Consider the following 21,588-nt stretch of genomic DNA (forward strand, 5'->3'; position numbering starts at 1 on the left):
AAGCCTGGAGCTGCAAAAATAGAGGAAGCCCCGGGTTAAATGGCCTCCCAGCGGACTTCCTGTCTGCCACGGTGCCTGCTGCGGAAAAAATGGCATGGGGGCAGCACATCAAGCATACCACCCAATGCCACCCCATGCCTTTTTGGGCTCTCCTTCCTTCCAGCTCGTCTCCAAGAGCCAGATAAAACCCAGCCCAATAAGGAATCTTGGCCATAATCATAAAGGATATAATTGATGACTTTGTCGAGAGTGGTCTTGGTAGTGTAGGCAGAGTTGAAACTGGAGTGATTCAAAGTACTGGGAGATGTGGGCATGGCGCTGGGTGTTGATGGCATAATCATGAAATAAAGAGAGGAATGGAAGGTTGGAGACAAGGCAATAGTTGGGGAGAATGAAAGGATCAAGAATTTTCTGGAGAAGGGGCTGATAACAATCATTTTGAAAGGTGGAGGGGACAGAGCCCGAGGAGACAGAACTAATGATAAATTCAACAAGCTTTGGGAGGGACAATTGTGTGATGAGACATTGGATCTCTGAGAGGCTTTAGGGGGCAAGAGGTGGATTTCATGAAGGTGATGAGCTTTGTGAGAGCTGGGGAGAGGACAGGAGAGATATAATAGGAGCTGTATTGTAATTTGGGATTGATGCAAAGATGCTGAGGAGCATAATTTTGCTTTAGGGGATGGAGCCAGGTCTGGTGATAAGTTTGTTTTGAACCAGGTTCATATCAGTCCACAATCCCCATATTTAAGGATATAGATGTGGGAAGTGTACCAAGGCAGCAATTTGGATGAGAGACAGTGAGGAAATTGGTGACAAGAGATTTGAAGGCAGAAGCCTGGGAACTGTTAAAGAAATAAAGTCTTTACTTTTCTAGCACTTCACATGACCGCCGGATGTCTCAAAGTGCTTTACAGCCAATGAAGTACTTTTCAAATGTAGAAAACATGCAAATAATTTGTGCACAGCAAACTCTCACAAACAACAAAGTGATCATGGCCAGATAATCTGTTTTTGTGATGTTGTTTGATAAATGTTGACCAGGGCAACTCCCCTGCTCTTCCTCGAAATAGTGCCATGGGATCTTTTACATCCACCTGAGCGGGCAGATGGGCATTAAAAACAGAAAGTGCTGGATATATACAGCAGATCTGGCAGCATCTGTGGACAGAGAAACAGTTAACGTTTCAGGTCTGTGACCTTTCATCAGAACTGGCAAAGGTTGGAAATGTAATAGGCTTTGAGAAAGTGAAAGGGGGGAGCAGGGGTGGGGGGCGACGGGGGGAAGGAGGCTAAAAGGGATGGTCTGTGATAGGGCGGAGGACAAGAGAGATTAAATGACAAAGATGTCAAATATGTCTTTGGACAAAAGGCAAAGGGAGTAGTAATAGATAAAGCATTGTCAGATGGGGCCTTGGTTTAACATCTCACCTGAAAGATGGCACATCTAACAGTGCAGCACTTGCCTCAATACAACACTGGAGTGTCAGCCTTGATTTTTGTGTGTAAGCCCTGGAATGGAACTTGAATCCAGAACCTTGTAAGTCAGAAACAAGAATGCTACCAACTAAGCCATGGCTGACACTAACTATATGGCCGCATTGAAATAGCTGAAAGGCCAAAACACACCGAATTAGAATAGTTGAAAATATCCAGTACAGCAAATAAATAATGGTTGCCCAAACACCAAACAAACCATAATGGATAGATAAATATAAATGAATGACACTAGGGTAAAAACCTATAAGTAACAATGAACAGAAAAACTGAATGTACAGGAAACTCACACTATCTTTTTAGTCCAGTTCTGAGGAAGGGGTGCACACAAAGCAAAATAATGCAGATGCTCTGAATCTGAAACACAAAACACTGGAAATACTCATCAGGCCAGGTAGTGTATGTTGAAAGAGAAGCACGCGGTGTCTGCCTGTACACGAGACAATCTGTGATTGATGGGCACCACAGGGACTGGTGGGCATGGATGTCGATATTATTATTTTGTTTATAAGTTTCCTTTGGTTTATGGTTTTGTTTTTATTAGTTGTACCCCTTTAAAAAGATGCCAGTTTTGAAAGTTTTTTTCAATGTTTGATAACACTTGCTCAACCCAGTGTCTCCTAATGGATCAATTAAGAAAATGCATCTGCTCAAAGAACACAAGTCGACGTATCAGGTATGGAACCATTCCTTAGAAATTTACACCAGCGACTCGCAACGCTCGGAATTAGTAATTTCATTCTATTGCTTTCACCAATTATCACCATTTTTCAAATAGTGCCAATAACAATTCAGGTCCAGAGCTTTCGTACTTCGACTCCAATCCGGGACCAACAAGCATTTTTTTCCCCTGAATAATTTACCAAGTATTGTGATTCCTTCAACTGTTTTCCAACGACATCCACAGGCATCCTAAATGTAACAAACTCGAAGTCATGGATCTAACAGTAACCGCAGGACACTGAATGATGTTGCAGGTTGACACGTTGTTCGCCTTGTCCCTTTAAATGGATTGCATGCTGTCGCTTTTGAAGCTGGCGCCTTGTTGCTGGGAATTGTGCACAGCACAGAGCTGCCTGACTTTACGTCATTCAACTTTCCAGCGGCAGAGATTCCGGAGCAGGAGAGAGGGGAAAAACAAAACAAACTCATCAACTGCCAATCATCCAAAACAGCAAGACAAAGTAGGCGTTATGTGTAACTTTTTAAATCTTTTAGTAGTTGACACCGATAACTTATTTTGAAGAACGTTTCTGAATTTAGATATGTGACAGTGAAGCTGTTTTCTGTCTGTGTCTGTGTGTGTGCGTGTGAGCGGCTGCAGCCGAGTTCGCTCCTTGAAACTTGGGTGTAAACACCGATTGGTAGCAAGTGCAGCAATGAATGCAGCAGCGAGGGACAGTGTGGAGGCGCTCTGATAATGTCCAGGGCTGGCCTGGGAAGCGGGAGGGGTGGGTGGTGAGGGAGCTTGATTAAAACATTGAGAGAAACTTCTGCCCGAGATGTCGGTGGCGTTTCCGCCTGTGACTCCGCTCCAGTCCCTTCACCAGAGCTCAGACACATAAAGTTACCCAGTGCTGTGCTTCTGACTCGGAAAGTTGAACAACTCTTCTTGATGGCAATGCATTTTAAGACATAGATCTATGGAAGAATATGCGGTGACGAGCTTGGTACGTGTACGTGCGCGAGCGAGCCTGCGCCCAGGGAGGGAAGCTGTCCCGGAGGCGCGAGGCTCAGTCGCTCAGCGAGTGCAGCCCGAGGTCCCCAAACTCAGCTCCTCCTAACTAGTGCATCGCACACTGAAGAACCTACATGAGTGGCTCTGTGATCCTTCAGGAGTGTTGGGTTCTGAGCCTGTATTATTGAGTTCAAAACGTCTTTAGGATTACAGTTTTAATAAGAGGTATTGGAATGCCCTTTCTGTTTCTATCTCGAGCATGTGAAATTAAATGACCTCCGTATGTTTTTGCTTTCATCAATATGAAATGATTTGTCAGATTTACTTAAGGCAGTCTAGATTGACAGCTTGTATGTTCAGATAATGGGGAAAAAAAAAACTCGATAGAAGGGTTGCCCCATTCAAGACTTGTACTTAACGAATGGGATCATGCTTGCAATTCTTCAGTTTAACTGTTAGATTTAAGGCAGTGTTTGTGTTACAAGTGAAACATTTACTCGTGCATAGTTTCACTCGTTGCATGTTTATTTCGAAACTCTTAGGAAAGCTCTTATAATGAGCATTGTCTTTTTTGCAGTGGGGAAGTTTTTTGTTGTCTTGGGGATTACGCGCCTTTTGAAATTGACCATTTACAGCAACCATTAATCATTATCTGTCAAGGGATTGATTCTGCATTTATTTCTGATTTTCAGCATACCAGCACGGAAAGAGTTCCAACAGTACTGGTGTGAGAGTAATGAGGATCACCTCCAAGTGATCATTTTGTTTTGCTTTGGTTGGCTGCAGTGGTGTGGAGGTGATTTTAAACTTCTTTGTCATGCATTTTAAAAAGTCATTATTGTTTTCTACAGACTGAAGAGGCGGATGACAGTCTCATTAGCTCTATTTAATGATCAGAGTGTTGTCTACACTGCTTGCTGCAAGCAATTCATACCCAATTTATATTGTATCTCTGGATACAACTCTACAGCATAAACAGGACAGCACATGTGCCTTCAGAGGCTGTCAACACTATCTTGCAAAATTGTTTAATTCCCTGTTTCTGAGGGTAAATCACTGGTGGTGGAAAAAAAATCAATGATTGCTGCTGGCGCCTCTTGTCTTGAGGGTTGCTGTCTGTTTTGACTGTGTATGGACTGAGCCTCAGCTTGACTGTATATATCAGAAATATGATTTTTTTCCCCCAGCCCTCACCACCCTGACATTGGGGAAGGTCTGTGGCCTGAATACGACCAGCAACAGTGCATGTGCAAATCATGCATTTGAATAATCTTGTAGTGGCCAGTCTGTCTTGCAATATAAATGGGGTGAATTTTGAACACTGAAAAGATTATATTGCAGGAATTCTTCTATTGGAAGTGATCCTGCAGTATAGATAGAGTATGAAATCCCGATCCCATATATGGAACTCTTGTCTTTGTAGTGATGTGAATGTGCAACGTAGCCGTAGCTCCTCACTTGCATTGCTTCTGAAGTACTTTTGACAATGCATTATTGGATAAAATATAAAGATAATTCATTTTGTAGTGGTCAGTATTGTGGTTTATAAGTTTTTACTGCAAAAGTAACTGAAAGGAATTTATCAGTACTGAATAGTAGTGGTTTAAATATTAAATTCATTTTGTTTCCTTTACTCCATACTGATGGTGCAGCAAATATGCAGCATTTAGTAACTGTGCTGCAGGGGGCTGCTCAGTGTATAACCAGTTTAAATAATGCTGCTTTCAGGAACCATATAAAAATGTTAAAGTGAGGAATTTTCTTTCTTGTTAAATTGCACTCATTTCCTCTGTTTTTGACACACTTTATGATGGTGGCTAGCCAGTTACAAGAAAGGTATAGGGAACAGAGTATACCCCTTTACCTTACTTTTGGAGATCTCACTAAGGCGTTTGACTGCCTTGTGGGTATCTCGGGAGAGACCAAGGCTAAGGGAGTAAACCTTAACAGAAAATCTGGAGCGGAACCCCTAAGGCGGTCATGTGTCACCTTTGGCATGTTTCTGGCAATTCCTGCAGCCGTACTGGTGCCAAACGCCGTGCTCTGTCGGAAGACCTTACACAAATCAACGACTCTCAGAAGACCGCCATCATTAACAATGAGTTCAGTAGACTCAAGGTGGACATTTCAGCACTTCAGGAGACACACCTCCCTGCGAGTGGATTGCTAAGAGAGCAAGACTACACCTTCTACTGGCAGGGTAGGGATCCTGAAGAACCAAGACAGCATGGAGTGGGTTTCGCCATCAGAAACTCTTTGCTCAGCATGATAGAGTCACCTTCAAATGGCTCAGAATGCATACTGTCCATCCGACTGCTCATCGCCTCTGGTCCAGTACACCTACTCAGCATCTATGCTCCAACATTCTGCTCCCCACCTGAATTTAAAGACCAGTTTTATGAGGAACTCCATAATATCATTAGTAGCATTCCTAATACCAAACATCTGTTCCTGCTGGGGACTTTAACGCCGGGGTTGGGGCCGACCATGATTCATGGCCCTCCTGCCTTGAGTGCTATTGCATTGGAAGGATGAATGAGAATGGACAGAGACTGCTGGAGTTGTGTACCTATCACAACCTCTGCATCACCAACTCGTTCTTTCATACTAACCCCTGTCACCAGGTTTCATGGAGGCACCCAAGATCACGTCGTTGGCACCAGCTGGACCTCATCATCACAAGGCGAGCCTCTATAAACAAAGTCCAAATCACACGCAGCTTCTACTGTGCGGACTGCGACACCGACCACTCCCTGGTGTGCAGCAAGGTTAGACTCAAACCAAAGAAGCTGCATCACTCCAAGCAGAAGGGCCGCCCACACATCAACACTAACAGAATTTCTTATCCTGTTACATAAGTTTCTAAATTCACTTGAAAAAGCCCTTCAAAACACACCTGCAGGGGATGCAGAGACCAAGTGGGCTCACATCAGAGACGCCATCTATGACTCAGCAATGACTACCTTTGGCAAATGTGAGAAGCAGAATGCAGACTGGTTTCACTCCCACTTAGAAGAGCTGGAATCTGTCATAGCCGCTAAGCGCACTGCACTGTTGAACTACAAGAAAGCCCCCAGCGAGTAAACATCCGTAGCACTTAAAGTAGCCAGAGGTGCTGCACAAAGAACAGCCAGGCGCTGTGCAAATGACTACTGGCGACACCTATGCAGTCGTATTCAGCTGGCCTCCGACACCGGAAACATCAGAGGAATGTATGATGGCATTAAGAGAGCCTTTGGGCCAACTATCAAGAAGATCGCCCTCTTCAAGTCTAAATCAGGGGACACGATCACTGACCAATGCAAACAAATGGACCGCTGGGTGGAGCACTACCTAGAACTGTACTCCAGGGACAATGTTGTCACTGATACCGCCCTCAATGCAGCCCAGTCTCTGCCAGTCATGGATGAGCTGGACGAACAGCCAACAAAATCGGAACTCAGTGATGCCATTGATTCTCTAGCCAGTGGAAAAGCCCCTGGAAAGGACGGCATTACCCCTGAAATAATCAAGAGTACCAAGCCTGCTGTACTCTCAGCACTCTATGAACTGCATTGCCTGTGCTGGGATGAGGGAGCAGTACCACAGGACATGCGCAATGCCAATATCATCACCCTCTATAAGAACAAGGGTGACCGCGGTGACTGCAACAACTACCGTGGAATCTCCCTGCTCAGCACAGTGGGGAAAGTCTTCATTCGAGTCGTTTTAAACAGACTCCAGAAGCTGGCTGAGTGTGTCTACCCTGAGGCACAGTGCGGCTTTCGAGCAGAGAGATCCACCATTGACATGCTGTTCTCCCTTCGCCAGCTACAGGAGAAATGCTGTGAACAACAGATGCCCCTCTATGTTGCTTTCATAGATCTGACCAAAGCCTTTGACCTCGTCAGCAGACGTGGTCTCTTCAGACTACTAGTAAAGATGTCCACCAAAGCTACTAAGTATCATCACCTCATTCCATGACAATATGAAAGGCACAATTCAACATAGCGATGCCACTTCAGACTCCTTTCCTATCCTGAGTTGTGTGAAACAGGGCTGTGTTCTTGCACCTACACTGTTTGGGATCTTCTTCTCCCTGCTGCTCTCACATGCGTTCAAGTCTTCAGAAGAAGGAATTTTCCTTCACACAAGATCAGGTGGCAGGTTGTTTAACCTTGCCCATCTTAGAGCGAAGACCAAAGTACGGAAGGTCCTCATTAGGGAACTCCTCTTTGCTGACAATGCTGCATTAACATCCCACACAGAAGAGTGTCTGTAGAGACTCATTGACAGGATTACGGCTGCCGACAACGAATTTGGCCTAACCATCAGCCTCAAGAAAACGAACATCATGGCACAGGACATCAGAAATGCTCCATCCATCAATATCGGCGACCACGCTTTGGAAGTGGTTCAAGAGTTCACCGATCTAGGCTCAACTATCACCAGTAACCTGTCTCTCGATGTAGACATCAACAAGCACATGGGAAAGGCATCTGCTGCTCTGTCCAGACTGGCCAAGAGAGTGTGGGAAAATGGCGCACTGACACGGAACACAAAAGTCCGACTGTGTCAAGCCCGTGTCCTCAGTACCTTGCTCTATGGCAGCGAGGCCTGGACAACGTATGTCAGCCAAGAGCGACGTCTCAACCCATTCCATCTTGGCTGCCTCCGGAGAATCCTTGGCAACAGGTGGCAGGACCGCATCTCCAATGCAGAAGTCCTCGATGCGGCCAACATCCCCAGCATATACACCCTACTGAGCCAGCGGCGCTTGAGATGGCTTGGCCATGAGTGCCGCATGGAAGATGGCAGGATCCCCAAGGACACATTGTACAGCGAGCTCGTCACTGGTATCAGACCCGCCGGTCGTCCATGCCTCCACTTTAATGACGTCTGCAAACGCGACATGAAGTCCTGTGACATTGATCACAAGTCGTGGGAGTCAGTTGCCAGTGATCGCCAGAGCTGGTGGACAGCCATAAAGGCGGGGCTAAAGAGTGGCGAGTCGAAGAGATTTAGCAGTTGGCAGGAAAAAAGACAGAAGCGCAAGGGGAGAGCCAACTGCGAAACAGCCCTGACAACCAATTTTATCTGCAGCGCCTGTGGAAGAGTCTGTCTCTTTAGAATTGGCCTTTATAGCCACTCCAGGCGCTGCTTCACAAACTATTGACCACCTCTAGGCACTTACCCATTGTCTCTCGAGACAAGGAGGCCAAAGAAGAACTAAGGCATTTGACACCATCAGCAGAGCAGGGGCTGCAAGATTTTGGAAAATATTGGCTGTCCACCGAAGCTTCTCAGTCTCATCTGCTCCTTCCATGACAACATGCACTGCACTGTACAGTTTGATGGCTCCATTTCCAACAGTTTCGGAGTGAAGAGTGGAGTGAAACCGGGTTGTGTCCTAACCCCCACTCTGTTTGGCTCCTCTTTTCCATGCTCCTGACCTTCGCCTTCCCTGCAGATATGGAAAGAGTCTACTTGCACACTAAGTCAGATGACAGGCTCTATAATCTATCAAGGCTGAAAGTGAAGACAAAAACTCTTCAAGTCCTGGTCAGAGAACTCCTCTATGCTGATGAAGCTGCGCTTGTCTTTCACACGGAAACTCAGCTACGAAGACTCATGGACTGTCTCTCCCATGCCTGTAACTTGTTCTCCTTTACTATAAGCTCAAGAAAACTGTGGTCAAGGTGTTGCATCTCTGCCCCTGATCACACTAAATAACACCATAACTGGAAGTGGTTAGCAGTTTCTGCTACCTTAGGTCCATAGTGACAGACATTCTGTCCCTTGATGCAGAGCTTGATACACGCACAGGGAAAGCAGCTACCACCTTTGGCTGACTCGCGAAATGCGCATGGGATAACACCAAGCTGACCCTTAGGACCAAGCTGATGGTTTATAAGGCCTGTATTCTCAGCAGCTCGCTGTATGGCTGTGAAACATACAGCTACCAGGAAAAGAATTTAAATAATTTCCATTTTCGCTGTCTGCGGCGCATTATGGGTATATCCTGGTAGGAGTAAGTCACAAACATGGAAGTCATCTCAAAGGCAGAGTTCCCAAGTGTGTTGGCACTGATCAAACAGAGGCAGCTTCGGTGGATCAGACACGTCTACAGGATGAAAGACAGTCGCATACCCAGAGACCTTTTGTATAGTGAGGTAGCTGGGGCCAGATGACCAGTGAAGCGCCCAAAGCTCCGCATCAAGAATGCTTGCAAGCATGACATGAAGGCCCTAAATGCCAACTACCACACCTGGGAGTCACAAGCTGGCGAAAGAGGGAAATGGCAACACATCCTGTGGACTGGTGTGCACTGTTGTGGTGACCAGTTGCTACAACGGCTTGGCAACAGACGCCAACGTCAAAAACAACAACTCCGAGCGTCACTTGGCAGCTTCACATGCAGCACTTGTGACAGAACCTGCCTCTCAAGGATTGGCCTTCATAGCGATTAGGAAAGGCGCACCAAGAGTAGACATCCCATCTAAATGGATCGTTTGCTGTGTGTCCATCATCATTCATAGATGGAAAGATGCCAACCAACAGCAATGATTTGTAATGATACAAACCTGAGGTCAGATGAAGTACTCTGAACAAGTTGTCAGGTCTCCATTTCTTTATGCTTGTTGAATGGAGTGCTGTAAGATTTATACATGGAACTGATTAAAGCAAAGAGAGTGAAATTGGAAAAGATGGCATGTTCACTTGGTAGCAGGAGACAAAAATTATTGTGATTGAGAAAGAGGAAGAGCTGTACCAATCGGGTAGGCTAGCAGAGACTGTAGGGCTGTGGGATGGTAGTGGGCATTTGTCAACTCTGTCCTAAGATTTGCTCTATTTGGACTGTTTTCAACCTCTGTCTTATCTCTGATGCTAATTGTGCTGGATTATTAATCTATATTTTGTTTGACGAGTTCAATATAAGCTGCTTGTATATTGCTAGTTGGCATTCTATGCCATCATTTAAGAACTTTGTGTGGTGTAGTTATTCTTCTGCTTTAGCAGAAACAATTCTGAGACATATTTCCATTGACTTCTTTGTGCCTGTAATAATTCTAGACTTTAACTCTATTGCTTGAACTGGAATTATTTAAAATTTTTAAATTTTCTTTAATGAATTCAGTATTTTGTCTATATGTTAAACCGGCAATGATGAAATCAGGCTTGTTACTCTGATAATTTTCATTAGCTACCCAGAGAGGGAATTGCAGTTGGTGTATCTTCAATGTCCGAATGATGGCATTGCATATGTTAGATGTTAGTGTAGCTTTTGAAACAATGGGAAGACCGTAGGAGGTCTGTCAGTTGAACTGGTCAGTCATCAACAAACATTTTATGCTATTTAAAAAAAATAAAAAATTCTCACTCAGTGTTGGTAGGTAGCCATTTTGGACTAATGAATGAGCAATTTGCTCTTTGCCCACTGTTCTTCAGATAAGTAAGCTTTTGGTGATTGACAGCTCGATGGGCTGAGATTTGAAATCTCAGCTTTGAGTCACTCTCAATTTTTTTTTGTGCAGAAAAAATACAGTGATTCATACAAACAGTGGGTGACTGCTAGGAGACTGAAACAAAAGTTTGGAATAGCTTAGCTTTGATAGTGAGCATACTCTTAGGGAGTCAGTAAGGTTGCATCTACATTTATCACAAACTGAAGATCATAGCCAGTTGATTCATACTGTGGAAGTTGTATTCTGTTCATTCATGTATTTTGTGTAAAATAAACCAATTTATTGATTTCATATCATGCCTTATATCAGAGTGTATTTCAAGTCTACCTTCTGTGCAAAATGACAACATTGAAGTACTTAGTATGTGGAGCAAGAATTTTATGATCCCTGGGATATACTATTATTTAATTGAGTCTTGAGCAGTACTAGATTATAGGCAATATGAAGTCCACTGACCAGACTGAAGCTGAATGCAAGAGAATATTTGTCACAAAATCCAAAATTGTTACCACAGCTCATGTTCTAGATTTTTGTCCTTCAATAAGAACATGGTTTGCTTCCTTACTCAGTTTTCATTGGTTCTTGATTGAAGTTCTTTTACTGACCTATTTTCAATGTCTGTCATAGTTTGGTTGACATTTATGAAACATGCTGAAATGTCTTTAGATAGTTTACTATTGTGTCATTGGGTTTATACTGTAGAGACATAGAGATTTACAGTGTATAAAGAAGCCATTTGGCTCACTTTGTCTGTGCTAGCGTTGCGAGAGCAATCTAAGACTAATCTCACTGTCATGGTTCTTCTTCCATAACCTTGTATCTTCCTATGCTTCAAATATTTATCTATCTTTCCCAAAAAGAAGCAGTGGTCTCTGCCTCAACGGCCCCCAGTTGGGCATTCCATGCTCTAACAGCCTTCTGCACGAAGAAATTTCTCCTAGCCTCATTCTTAGTGACAGTTTAAATTGATAAGCCTCTGTCATTAACTACCAACCAGAGGAAGCATTATTTCATTATTTACTCTTATCAACACCCTTCATAACTTTTAAAAACTTTTGTGAATGTGCTTATACTCACTAATAATCCAATTTTTTGTCACTTGCTGTCTTACATTGAGGTATTTTGGGCACCCTCTCTTTTCTGTTTTGCCTTACTCCTTCAATATTTAATTTTATTTGATATTTTTAGCAGTCATATTGGTCACTTTACTGAAAAATTAAATTGATCATTTGGCCAGTTTCTAAATGTATTGGAATCACCTCCATTCTCTTGGAATGCCCAATTTTTAAACACAACTTGGTGCCATTCATAAATGTGGGCATTGTTTTCAGTACCTTTAAGATAATTAACAAGAAAAATAAATGTCCAAAGTTAAAACTTTAATAGGTTCAACAACTTATATCAAGGAAATTATTTTCTTGTTTCATGCCAAATAACAATCCAGTTTACAAGTTCATGCTGAATTATATAAATTTGTATTTTAGCATTAAATTATCTAGTTTTTAGTTTTAGTTTTTGAGATACAGCACTGACACAGGCCCTTCGGCCCACCAAGTCTGTGCCGACCATCAACCACCCATTTATACTAATCCTACACTAATCCCATATCCCTACCACATCCCCACCTGTCCCTATATTTCCCTACCACCTACCTATACTAGGGACAATTTATAATGGCCAATTAACCTAGCAACCTGCAAGTCTTTGGCATGTGGGAGGAAACCGGAGCACCCGGAGGAAACCCACGCAAACACAGAGACTTGGGTGTAAATGCATTTCGGCCTATTTTTAGGCCTAAAATAGGCAGCGTGCTGGGAGCTCGCATCAGGAGCCAGGGGTCCAATGCTCAAAGCTGACCCAAAAATGGGCCTCTGTCCTCATCAGATTGTCAGTGAACTGTGAACACCAAGCGGGTTCCTAGAGGCAACTTACCAGTTCCACAGGGATGCAGTTGGTTCACCTGCCTCACAGGTCATCTGGAAGGAGGGAGGAACCCAGTTCAGTTATTCTTAATTATTCTTTCAACTACATTTCCTGATTCACATTGTCTCTGTTTTTTTAGCAGTGTGCAGTTACTTTATTTTTCTTTCATTCAGAATTGAAACCTTATAATCTAATCTACATTTATTCCTATTCTTTAGCCTTTCTTGCTGTGCTTTACACTGCATATTCAAACATAAACTTGGCAGCATTAACTGTTTGTTTTAGTTGATTTCAAGTTTCTGTTGCTTCATGACGTATGATTCTGCAATAGCATGTTAAGCATTATTTACTTTTCATGATCTTAGTCTCCGAAGTAATGGAAAGACAAATTTTGATGTGAAGTGTGCAAAATAGTGTTTGTGTTAAAATGATAGCCTTGAATTCAAGAGACAAGCGGATTCTGGGCACAAACTAATTATGTGACTTAAAAGTTCGTGGAATTTTGGGCATGAGTTACACACGCAACTACAATATGCTCAACTCTCGTTTATTTTCTACAGCACTCTATCAGTCCCTCTGCCCCAAATTAGGCTACGCGCCAGGCTACAGAGCCTCATATAAAAGTTAAAATAAAAGCAAAATACTGCGGATGCTGGAAGTCTCAAATAAAAATAGAAAGTTCTGGGAGAGAAACAGAAGTAACGTTTCAGGTCTGTGACCTTTCATCATCACACTATTTCTCTCCTGGCAGATGCTGCCAGACCTGCTGAGTATTTCCAGCACTTTGTTTTTATCTCTTATAAAAGTTTCCTGCAATTGTACTTGCTCAAAGACTTTATTAGAATTGCAACCAGATTTTCAGTTGCAGCACAGAACATTTATTTGAGAGTTTTTAGAAACATCCTCAATGAGCGCTGTGCTGTATTTTCTGTTTCTTCCAATGCACTTTTATGGCATAAGTACAAGTCCTATTTAAAAATTGTAAAGTTTCTCTTGACTATGCAGTGCTAAATATGTGTGTCTAAATGACAGGAATGATGGTTAAATGAGTTGAAACTTTCATTTTCATACTTCAAGAAGGAATATCTGATGTGGGTTTGGCACTTTCCTTGGGCGCCAAATGTTTACACTGACATATACTGATTTTTATGTTTGAGCATATTCTAATGTGATTTGTAGAAAATTTGAGCATAACTTGGCATTGGTGGGAATAGGCTTAGAAGCACATTTCCGGGTCTAATGTCTGGCTTGTTTCCGTGGAGGAAATTCCAGGACAATAAACAAGCTCACGAGTGGTTGTAAACGACCAAATCAATTTGAGCCATTGATCTACAAAATCTGCTTCTTGTTTGTGTGGTCCAAAATTACTCAATTATTTAGTCAAGTATCAGCACTATTTTCCTACGTTAAATAGACACCACAATCAGAAGATTCTGACTTGTTTAAATGGGAATGTATATCAGACTGTATTCTTTTTCAGAAATGGATGTTTATTACTGGTGTTTCCAAACTGCATCCTTCAATTCATTTGGGAGAAGTTAGTTTCGTCTGACATAATTCTGATGTGAAATTATAACCTCAATGCTGCTCATACTCCACTATTCCAATATGTAAAGTCATGCAGAATTATTATATCATTTGTGACGACCGTGTCTTAGATCATAATCTCTCTTTGATACTTTATACGGGATTTGTAGCTGTACCAAGTATTAGAATTTGAAAATGTCTTCTGTGAGCAATTTCTGTTTGACATTGAAATGCAAGAGGAGGAGAGGAGGGGGTTGGCTCCTTTTTGTCCTTGTATTTGTGTTTGTTCATTAATAGTCCCTCATCAGGTCCAAAGTAGTGGGATAAGTAATTTAGATTTGTTATAGACTAGGTTGCTAGTGTGGGAGGGCTGCTGGCCTCATTGACAGAACCATCAAAATACATTTTTATACACACATATATACATTTATAGGCTATCTGGGTGCACGTTGTGTCAGGAATCATCTTTCAGATAAAGTGGATTCAGAGGGTTGCTGCCAATCAATATGACATCCAAACCTTGTCCAACCATTGTGTCTTTGTTCTGAAATCTTGATTGGCAGTTCTTTTGCCAAAGGCTGTCAGAATCTGGGAATAAAAATGGCAAGCTTTCTTAGTTCTTTAGTTCCTGCAGTTCTGTCACATACATGTCATTGAGATGTGGCAGGACTCGGAAGTCAATGGCATGTGCTTATGCAAAAAGTATCTGAATAGATTTACATTGTTTTATTTCGATTTAAATAGAACCATTTTCAGAATGGTATTATTTTCTTTTCTTGTTAAAAGTACAATTTATGCTCAGTATTTTAATACACATCCATTTTTGGCTTGAGCTATGTGGTTTGTCATGGTTCAGTAAGATCTGGGACATGCGGCGAGTTGCCTGTATTGATTCCTGAATGAACAACTCTCACTTAAACCACACCTTTAATACCCAAAGTGCTTAATCGTAGGAGTGTTTACCCTATGATGATCATATCCCACATATTTTGCACGCAGTGCATTTAGTTGCGCCAGCTGGGCTCCCAGCGCTGGAACAAAAAGGCGAGGGGAACACCGCCTCGGCCTTTCGGAGCCTCCTCAGCGTGATTTAATGGCCCTCAGGCACTTAAGTGCCCAGTGCTGGGATCTGCTTCTCTTTAAAGACAGGGATCCCACCTCCAAGAGCTGCAGGCCAATCAGAGGGCCGGCAGCCCAGTAGCATTTGGAGCGTGATTGGGAGAGGTGACCCTGCCGGTATTGCTGGAGACCCGGAGAAGGTAAGTGAGGCTGGGTCACTGGGGTCAATCCGGCAGGCCCCGGGAATGTTGGGGGGTTGGGAAGGGAAGGGTGGGCAATGAGTGTGGCGGGAGGGTTGGGGTGGGTGTTACAGGAGGTGGTGTGTTTGCTGGCAGGGGCTTTCCGTGGGCCACAGATTCCCCGGGGAGGAGGCCGACCCCCCCCCCCAAGTCTGCAGGGACATTACCTGGTTTCACTGGACGATATCTCCACATGGGTGGGAGGCCCCCCCCACCTACCCCCCACATCCAATAAAAGCCACCTAAGGGCCTCATTTGGCCTCTGGATGGGAAGGTCGTCCTCAGCCTTTCCCGTCCCCAACTTAATTGCATTGCGACGGGCCCTCCATCCCCTGCCTCTCGTCACAATTCAATTGGCCCCTCTGCCTCCTAGCCCGTCTCCATGGGGGCCCATTAAATCCGGTCCAATACCAAACTTTGGCTCAAAAGGATAGGCTTGCATATGGTTCACTTTTTCGGAGAGCATGTGATAGAATGAGAGAGTATGTCTTTGCTCATTCTAATTTGAGTTCTTTGGCCAAAAAAAATGAAATTAAAACAAGTTAATTAGATTTTGAAAGCTTCTCAGACAAACTGGCTTTGATTACCATCACTAGTGTTTTGATAGAAAATATAAACATTCTAATTAGCAACCGAGAGAGACATATCCAAGGGATAATTGCAAAACACAGAATAGAATATTTAGGAACTTGTTTATTGCTTATTCATTCACAGAACATGGGCACCATTGCCCTTGTCCTTCCAGATGGTAGAGGTTGCAGGGTTGGGAGATGCTGTCCAAGAAACCTTGGCGAGTTGCTGTGGTGCATCTTTTAAATGGTGCACACAACAGCCACGTTGCATTGGTGGTGGAGGGAGTGAATGCTGAAGGTGGTGGATGATGTGCCCGTAAGTGAGACTGCTTTCTCCTGGATGGTTTTGAGTTTCTTGAGTTTTGTTAGAACTGCACTTATCCAGGCAAGTAGAGAGTATTCCATCACACTCCTGTCTTGTGCCATAGAGATGGTTGACAGACTTTGGGGAGTCAGGATCTGAGTAACTTGCCACAGAATACTCAGCCTTTGACCTGCTCTTGTAGTTCAAGTATTTATTTGGCTGGTCCAGTTAACTTTCTGGTCAAGGATGTTGATGGTGGATGTTTCAGTGACAGTATTACCATTGAATGTCAATGGGAAATAGTTAGATTCTCTGTTGTTGGAGATAGTTATTATCTAGTACATGTGTAGCCTGAATGTTACTTACTATGTACCAGCCCAATGTTGGCCAGGCCTTGCTGTATTTTGGCATGGACTGCTTCATTATCTAAGGAATTGTGAATGGAATTAACACTGTGCAATCATAAGCTAACAGCTCCACTTATGATGGAGAGAAGGTCATTGATGAAGCAGCTGACGATGGTTGGGTATAGGACACTGCTTGATGAACTCCTGCAGAAATATCCCAGACTGAGGTGGTTGTTCCACAACGACCATCTTCTTTTGTGTTAGGTATAATTGCAATCAGTGGAGAGATTTCCTCACATTCTTATTGACTTTGATTTTTCTAGAGCTCCTTGGTGCCATATTCGGTCAAATGCTGCCTTGATGTCCAGAGTAATCACACTCAATTTGTGGAATTCTGCTCTTTAGTTCATGTTTGGACCAAGGCTGTAATGAAGTCTGGAGCTGAGTGGTCTTAGCGGAACACAAACACATTAGTAAGTAAGTGCACTTGATAACTCTTCCAACAACACTTTCCATTACTTTTCTGGTGATTGAGAGTAGGCTGATGGAATGGTAATTGGCTGGATTGGATTTGTCCTGCTTTTTGCCAACAGGACATACCTAGGATATTTTCCATTAGATGGGTCTTTGCTGTATCCAGTTTGATGAGCTGTTTTTTGATAGCACATGGGGCTCACCAAGGCTCCTTCGACAGCACCTTCCAAACCCGCAACCTCTACCATCTAGAAGGACAAGGGCAGCAGATGCATGGGAGCACCACCACCTGCAAGTTCCCCTCCAAGCCACGCACCATCCTGACTCTGAACTATATCGCCATTCCTTCATTGTCGCTGGGTCAAAATCCCGTAACTCCCTTCCTAACAGCACTGTTGGTGTACCTACACCACAAGGACTGCAGCAGTTCAAGAAAACAGCTCCCCACCACCTTCTCAAGGGCAATTAGGGATGGGCAACAAATGCTGACCTAGCTAGTGATGTCCACATCCCATGAACAAATAAAAAAAAAGAATTGAATTGGCTGAAGATTGGCACCTGCAATGGTGGGGACCTCAAGAAAAGATTACAATGGATTATCAGCTTGCCACTTCTGGCTGAAGATGGTTGCAAACACTTCAGTCTTGTCTTTTGCACTTGTGCTGGGTTCACCCATCATTGAGGATGGCGATGTTCATGGAGCCTCCTCCTCTTATTACCATTTGCAACTGTATGTGGCAGTACTGCAGAGCTTTGATCTGATCCATTGGTTGTGGGATTGCTTGGCTTTGTCTGTAGCATGGTGCTTTGCATGGACTTTGTCTGCACAAGAACTGTGCGGTGTACTGTAGGAACATGGGAGCAGGAGTAGTCCATTCAGCCTGTTGACCCTGCTCCACCATTGAATTAGATCATGGCTGATCATCGACTTCAATACCACTTCCCAACGCTATCTGCATATCCCTTGATGTCATTAGTATCCAGATATCTTTCGATTTCTGTCTTGAACATGCTCAGTGATTGAGCTTCCACAGCCCTCTGGTGTAGAGAATTCCAAAGATTCACCACCCTCTGAGTGAAGAAATTTCTCCATATCTCAGTCTTAAATAGTCTACCCCTTATTTTGAGACTATGGCCCTTGGTTTTAGTTTCAACAGCTGGGGGAACATCCTATCTACATCCACCCTATCAGGCTCTGTAAGAATTTTGTAAGTTTCAACAAGATCACCTCTTATTCTTCGAAACTCGAGAGAAGACTGGCCCAGTTTCCTCAATCTCTCCTCATAAGACGATCCCGCCATCCCAGGGATTAGTCTGTACTAGTTATAATATCCTACCAATACTGTCCTGGACAGATACATCTGCAACTGATGGATTGGTGGGGACATCGTCAAGTTTGTTTTTCCCTCGCGTTCTCCCACCACTTTCTGCAAGCCCAGTTATGTCCTTAAGGGCCCCTTCCTTCTGAATGGAAAAGAAGTGATTCATTCAGCCCCTTGAGCCTGCTCCACCATTCAATTAGATCATGACTGATCTGTATCTTAACTTCTTTTTGCCTGCTTTGGTTCCATATTCCTTGATAGCCTTGCCTAACAAAACTCTATCTATCTCAGTTTTGAAATTCTCAATTGACCTAGCCTCAAAAGCTTTTTGGAAGAAAGAGTTCCAGATTTCCATTCCCCTTCATGTGTGAAGTGCTTCTTGGCATCACGTTTGCAGATATCTCTTTAAAGCTTGTGAACTCTCAGGGTGAACAAACACCAGGAATCTACCAATAAACCAAACCCCGTATTCAGCCAAACCTCTGGTTTCTCTTCCACTGAATAGCCCTTGCCCAGTGTTATCGATCCCTGCATAATTCCCAATGTTACCAAAGCAGTGGATCATCTGACCCTCCCCATTCTGCTAAATATCAGATGTCTATCTTAAAGTGATTACACACCATTTTGCTGTGTTTTCTCAGTTTTAAATGTTAAGGAGAAAAAAATAAATTGCTAAAGGGGTCCATGTGCATTTTTGTAGATATAAGATTTGATCTTCAAAGTACTAGTAAAAATTCCATTCAATAAAATGTAATTTAAAAATAGTGTAGCATCCAAGGTACTGTGTTATTTGTATGAATCATGTATCTGTCTCACACTGGGGAGTGAGAATGGCAGTCAGATCATTTCTGACATGCCAGTATCCTGATTGGTTCAGATCTCCCAATTAAACTGCTGTCTCTAAAATTACTGAAACATTACTGCATTTTATTTGTATTTTAATAAATTTTTTTCAATTATGTTAACTATATATAAATTATCTTCCACAGTGGCGCAGTGGTTAGCACCGCAGCCTCACAGCTCCAGGGACCCGGGTTCGATTCCGGGTACTGCCTGTGTGGAGTTTGCAAGTTCTCCCTGTGTCTGCGTGGGTTTTCTCCGGGTGCTCCGGTTTCCTCCCACAAGCCAAAAGACTTGCAGGTTGATAGGTAAATTGGCCATTATAAATTGTCACTAGTATAGGTAGGTGGTAGGGAAATATAGGGACAGGTGGGGATGTTTGGTAGGAATATGGGATTAGTGTAGGATTGGTATAAATGGGTGGTTGATGTTCGGCACAGACTCGGTGGGCCGAAGGGCCTGTTTCAGTGCTGTATCTCTAATCATAATCTAATCTTAAACCATGCACTCCTTCCCAGTGACTGGTCTTAGAACATAGAACATTACAGCGCAGTACAGGCCCTTCTGCCCTCGATGTTGCGCCGACCTGTGAAACCATCTGACCTACACTATTCCATTTTCATCCATATGTCTATCCAATGACCACTTAAATGCCCTTAAAGTTGGCGAGTCTACAATTGTTGCAGGCAGGGCGTTCCACGCCCCTACTACTCTCTGAGTAAAGAAACTACCTCTGACATCTGTCCTATATCTATCACCCCTCAACTTAAAGCTATGTCCCCTCGTGTTTGCCATCACCATCCGAGGAAAAAGACTCTCACTATCCACCCTATCTAACCCTCTGATTATCTTATATGTCTCTATTAAGTCACCTCTCCTCCTCCTTCTCTCCAACGAAAACAACCTCAAGTCCCTCAGCCTTTCCTTGTAAGACCTTCCCTCCATACCAGGCAACATCCTAGTAAATCTCCTCTGCACCCTTTCCAAAGCTTCCACATCCTTCCTATAATGCGGTGACCAGAACTGCACGCAATACTCCAGGTGCGGCCGCACCAGAGTTTTGTACAGCTGCAGCATGACCTCGTGGCTCCGAAACTCGATCCCCCTACTAATAAAAGCTAACACACCATATGCCTTCTTAACAGCCCTATTAACCTGGGTGGCAACGTTCAGGGATTTATGTACCTGGACACCAAGATCTCTCTGCTCATCTACACTACCAAGAATCTTCCCATTAGCCCAGTTCTCTGCATTCCTGTTACTCCTTCCAAAGTGAATCACCTCACACTTTTCCGCATTAAACTCCATTTGCCATCTCTCAGCCCAGCTCTGCAGCCTATCTATGTCCCTCTGTAACCTACAACATCCTTCGGCACTATCCACAACTCCACCGACCTTCGTGTCATCCACAAATGTACTAACCCACCCTTCTACACCCTCATCCAGGTCATTTATAAAAATGACAAACAGCAGTGGCCCCAAAACAGATCCTTGCGGTACACCACCAGTAACTAAACTCCAGGATGAACATTTGCCATCAACCACCACCCTCTGTCTTCTTTCAGCTAGCCAATTTCTGATCCAAAGCTCTAAATCACCTTCAACACCATACTTCCGTATTTTCTGCAATAGCCTACCGTGGGGAACCTTATCAAACGCCTTACTGAAATCCATATTCACCACATCCACGGCTTTACCCTCATCCACCTGTTTGGTCACCTTGTCAAAAAACTCAATAAGGTTTGTGAGGCACGACCTACCCTTCACAAAACCGTGCTGACTATCTCTAATGAGCTTATTCTTTTCAAGATGATTATAAATCCTATCTCTTATAACCTTTTCCAACATTTTACCCACAACCGAAGTAAGGCTCACAGGTCTATAATTACCAGGGCTGTCTCTACTCCCGTTCTTGAACAAGGGGACAACATTTGCTATCCTCCAGTCTTCCGGCACTATTCCTGTCGACAATGACGACAAAAAGATCAAGGTCAAAGGCTCTGCAATCTCCTCCCTGGCTTCCCAGAGAATCCTAGGATAAATCCCATCTGGCCCAGGGGACTTATCTATTTTCACACTTTCCAAAATTGCTAACACCTCCTCCTTGTGAACCTCAATCCCATCTAGCCTAGTAGTCTGAATCTCAATATTCTCCTCGACAACATTTTCTTTCTCTCCTGTAAATACTGACGAAAAATATTCATTTAACGCTTCCCCTATCTCCTCTGATTCCACACACAACTTCCCACCACTATCCTTGATTGGCCCTAATCTAACTCTAGTCATTCTTTTATTCCTGATGTACCTATAGAAAGCCTTAGGGTTTTCCTTGATCCTATCCGCCAATGACTTCTCGTGTCC

General features: G+C 43.5%; 1 protein-coding gene across 6 annotated transcripts in view; it reads left to right on the forward strand.

Annotated features, from left to right (window-relative positions):
* Window positions 1–2,603: 2,603 nt before the first annotated feature.
* The window catches only part of gulp1b (GULP PTB domain containing engulfment adaptor 1b), a 475,365-nt gene continuing 456,380 nt past the window's right edge, over window positions 2,604–21,588 (forward strand). For 5 of the 6 annotated variants that reach the window (XM_068035589.1, XM_068035592.1, XM_068035597.1 and 2 more), the window contains exon 1: window positions 2,604–2,681. The gene's annotated coding sequence lies outside the window, so the exon portion shown is untranslated. Of the gene's footprint in view, window positions 2,682–3,269; window positions 3,401–21,588 lie in introns of those variants that run through there. The other variant, XM_068035593.1, reaches the window with a different exon arrangement.

This window comes from Heterodontus francisci, chromosome 7 (assembly GCF_036365525.1).
Source record: "Heterodontus francisci isolate sHetFra1 chromosome 7, sHetFra1.hap1, whole genome shotgun sequence".
NCBI lineage: Eukaryota > Metazoa > Chordata > Chondrichthyes > Heterodontiformes > Heterodontidae > Heterodontus > Heterodontus francisci.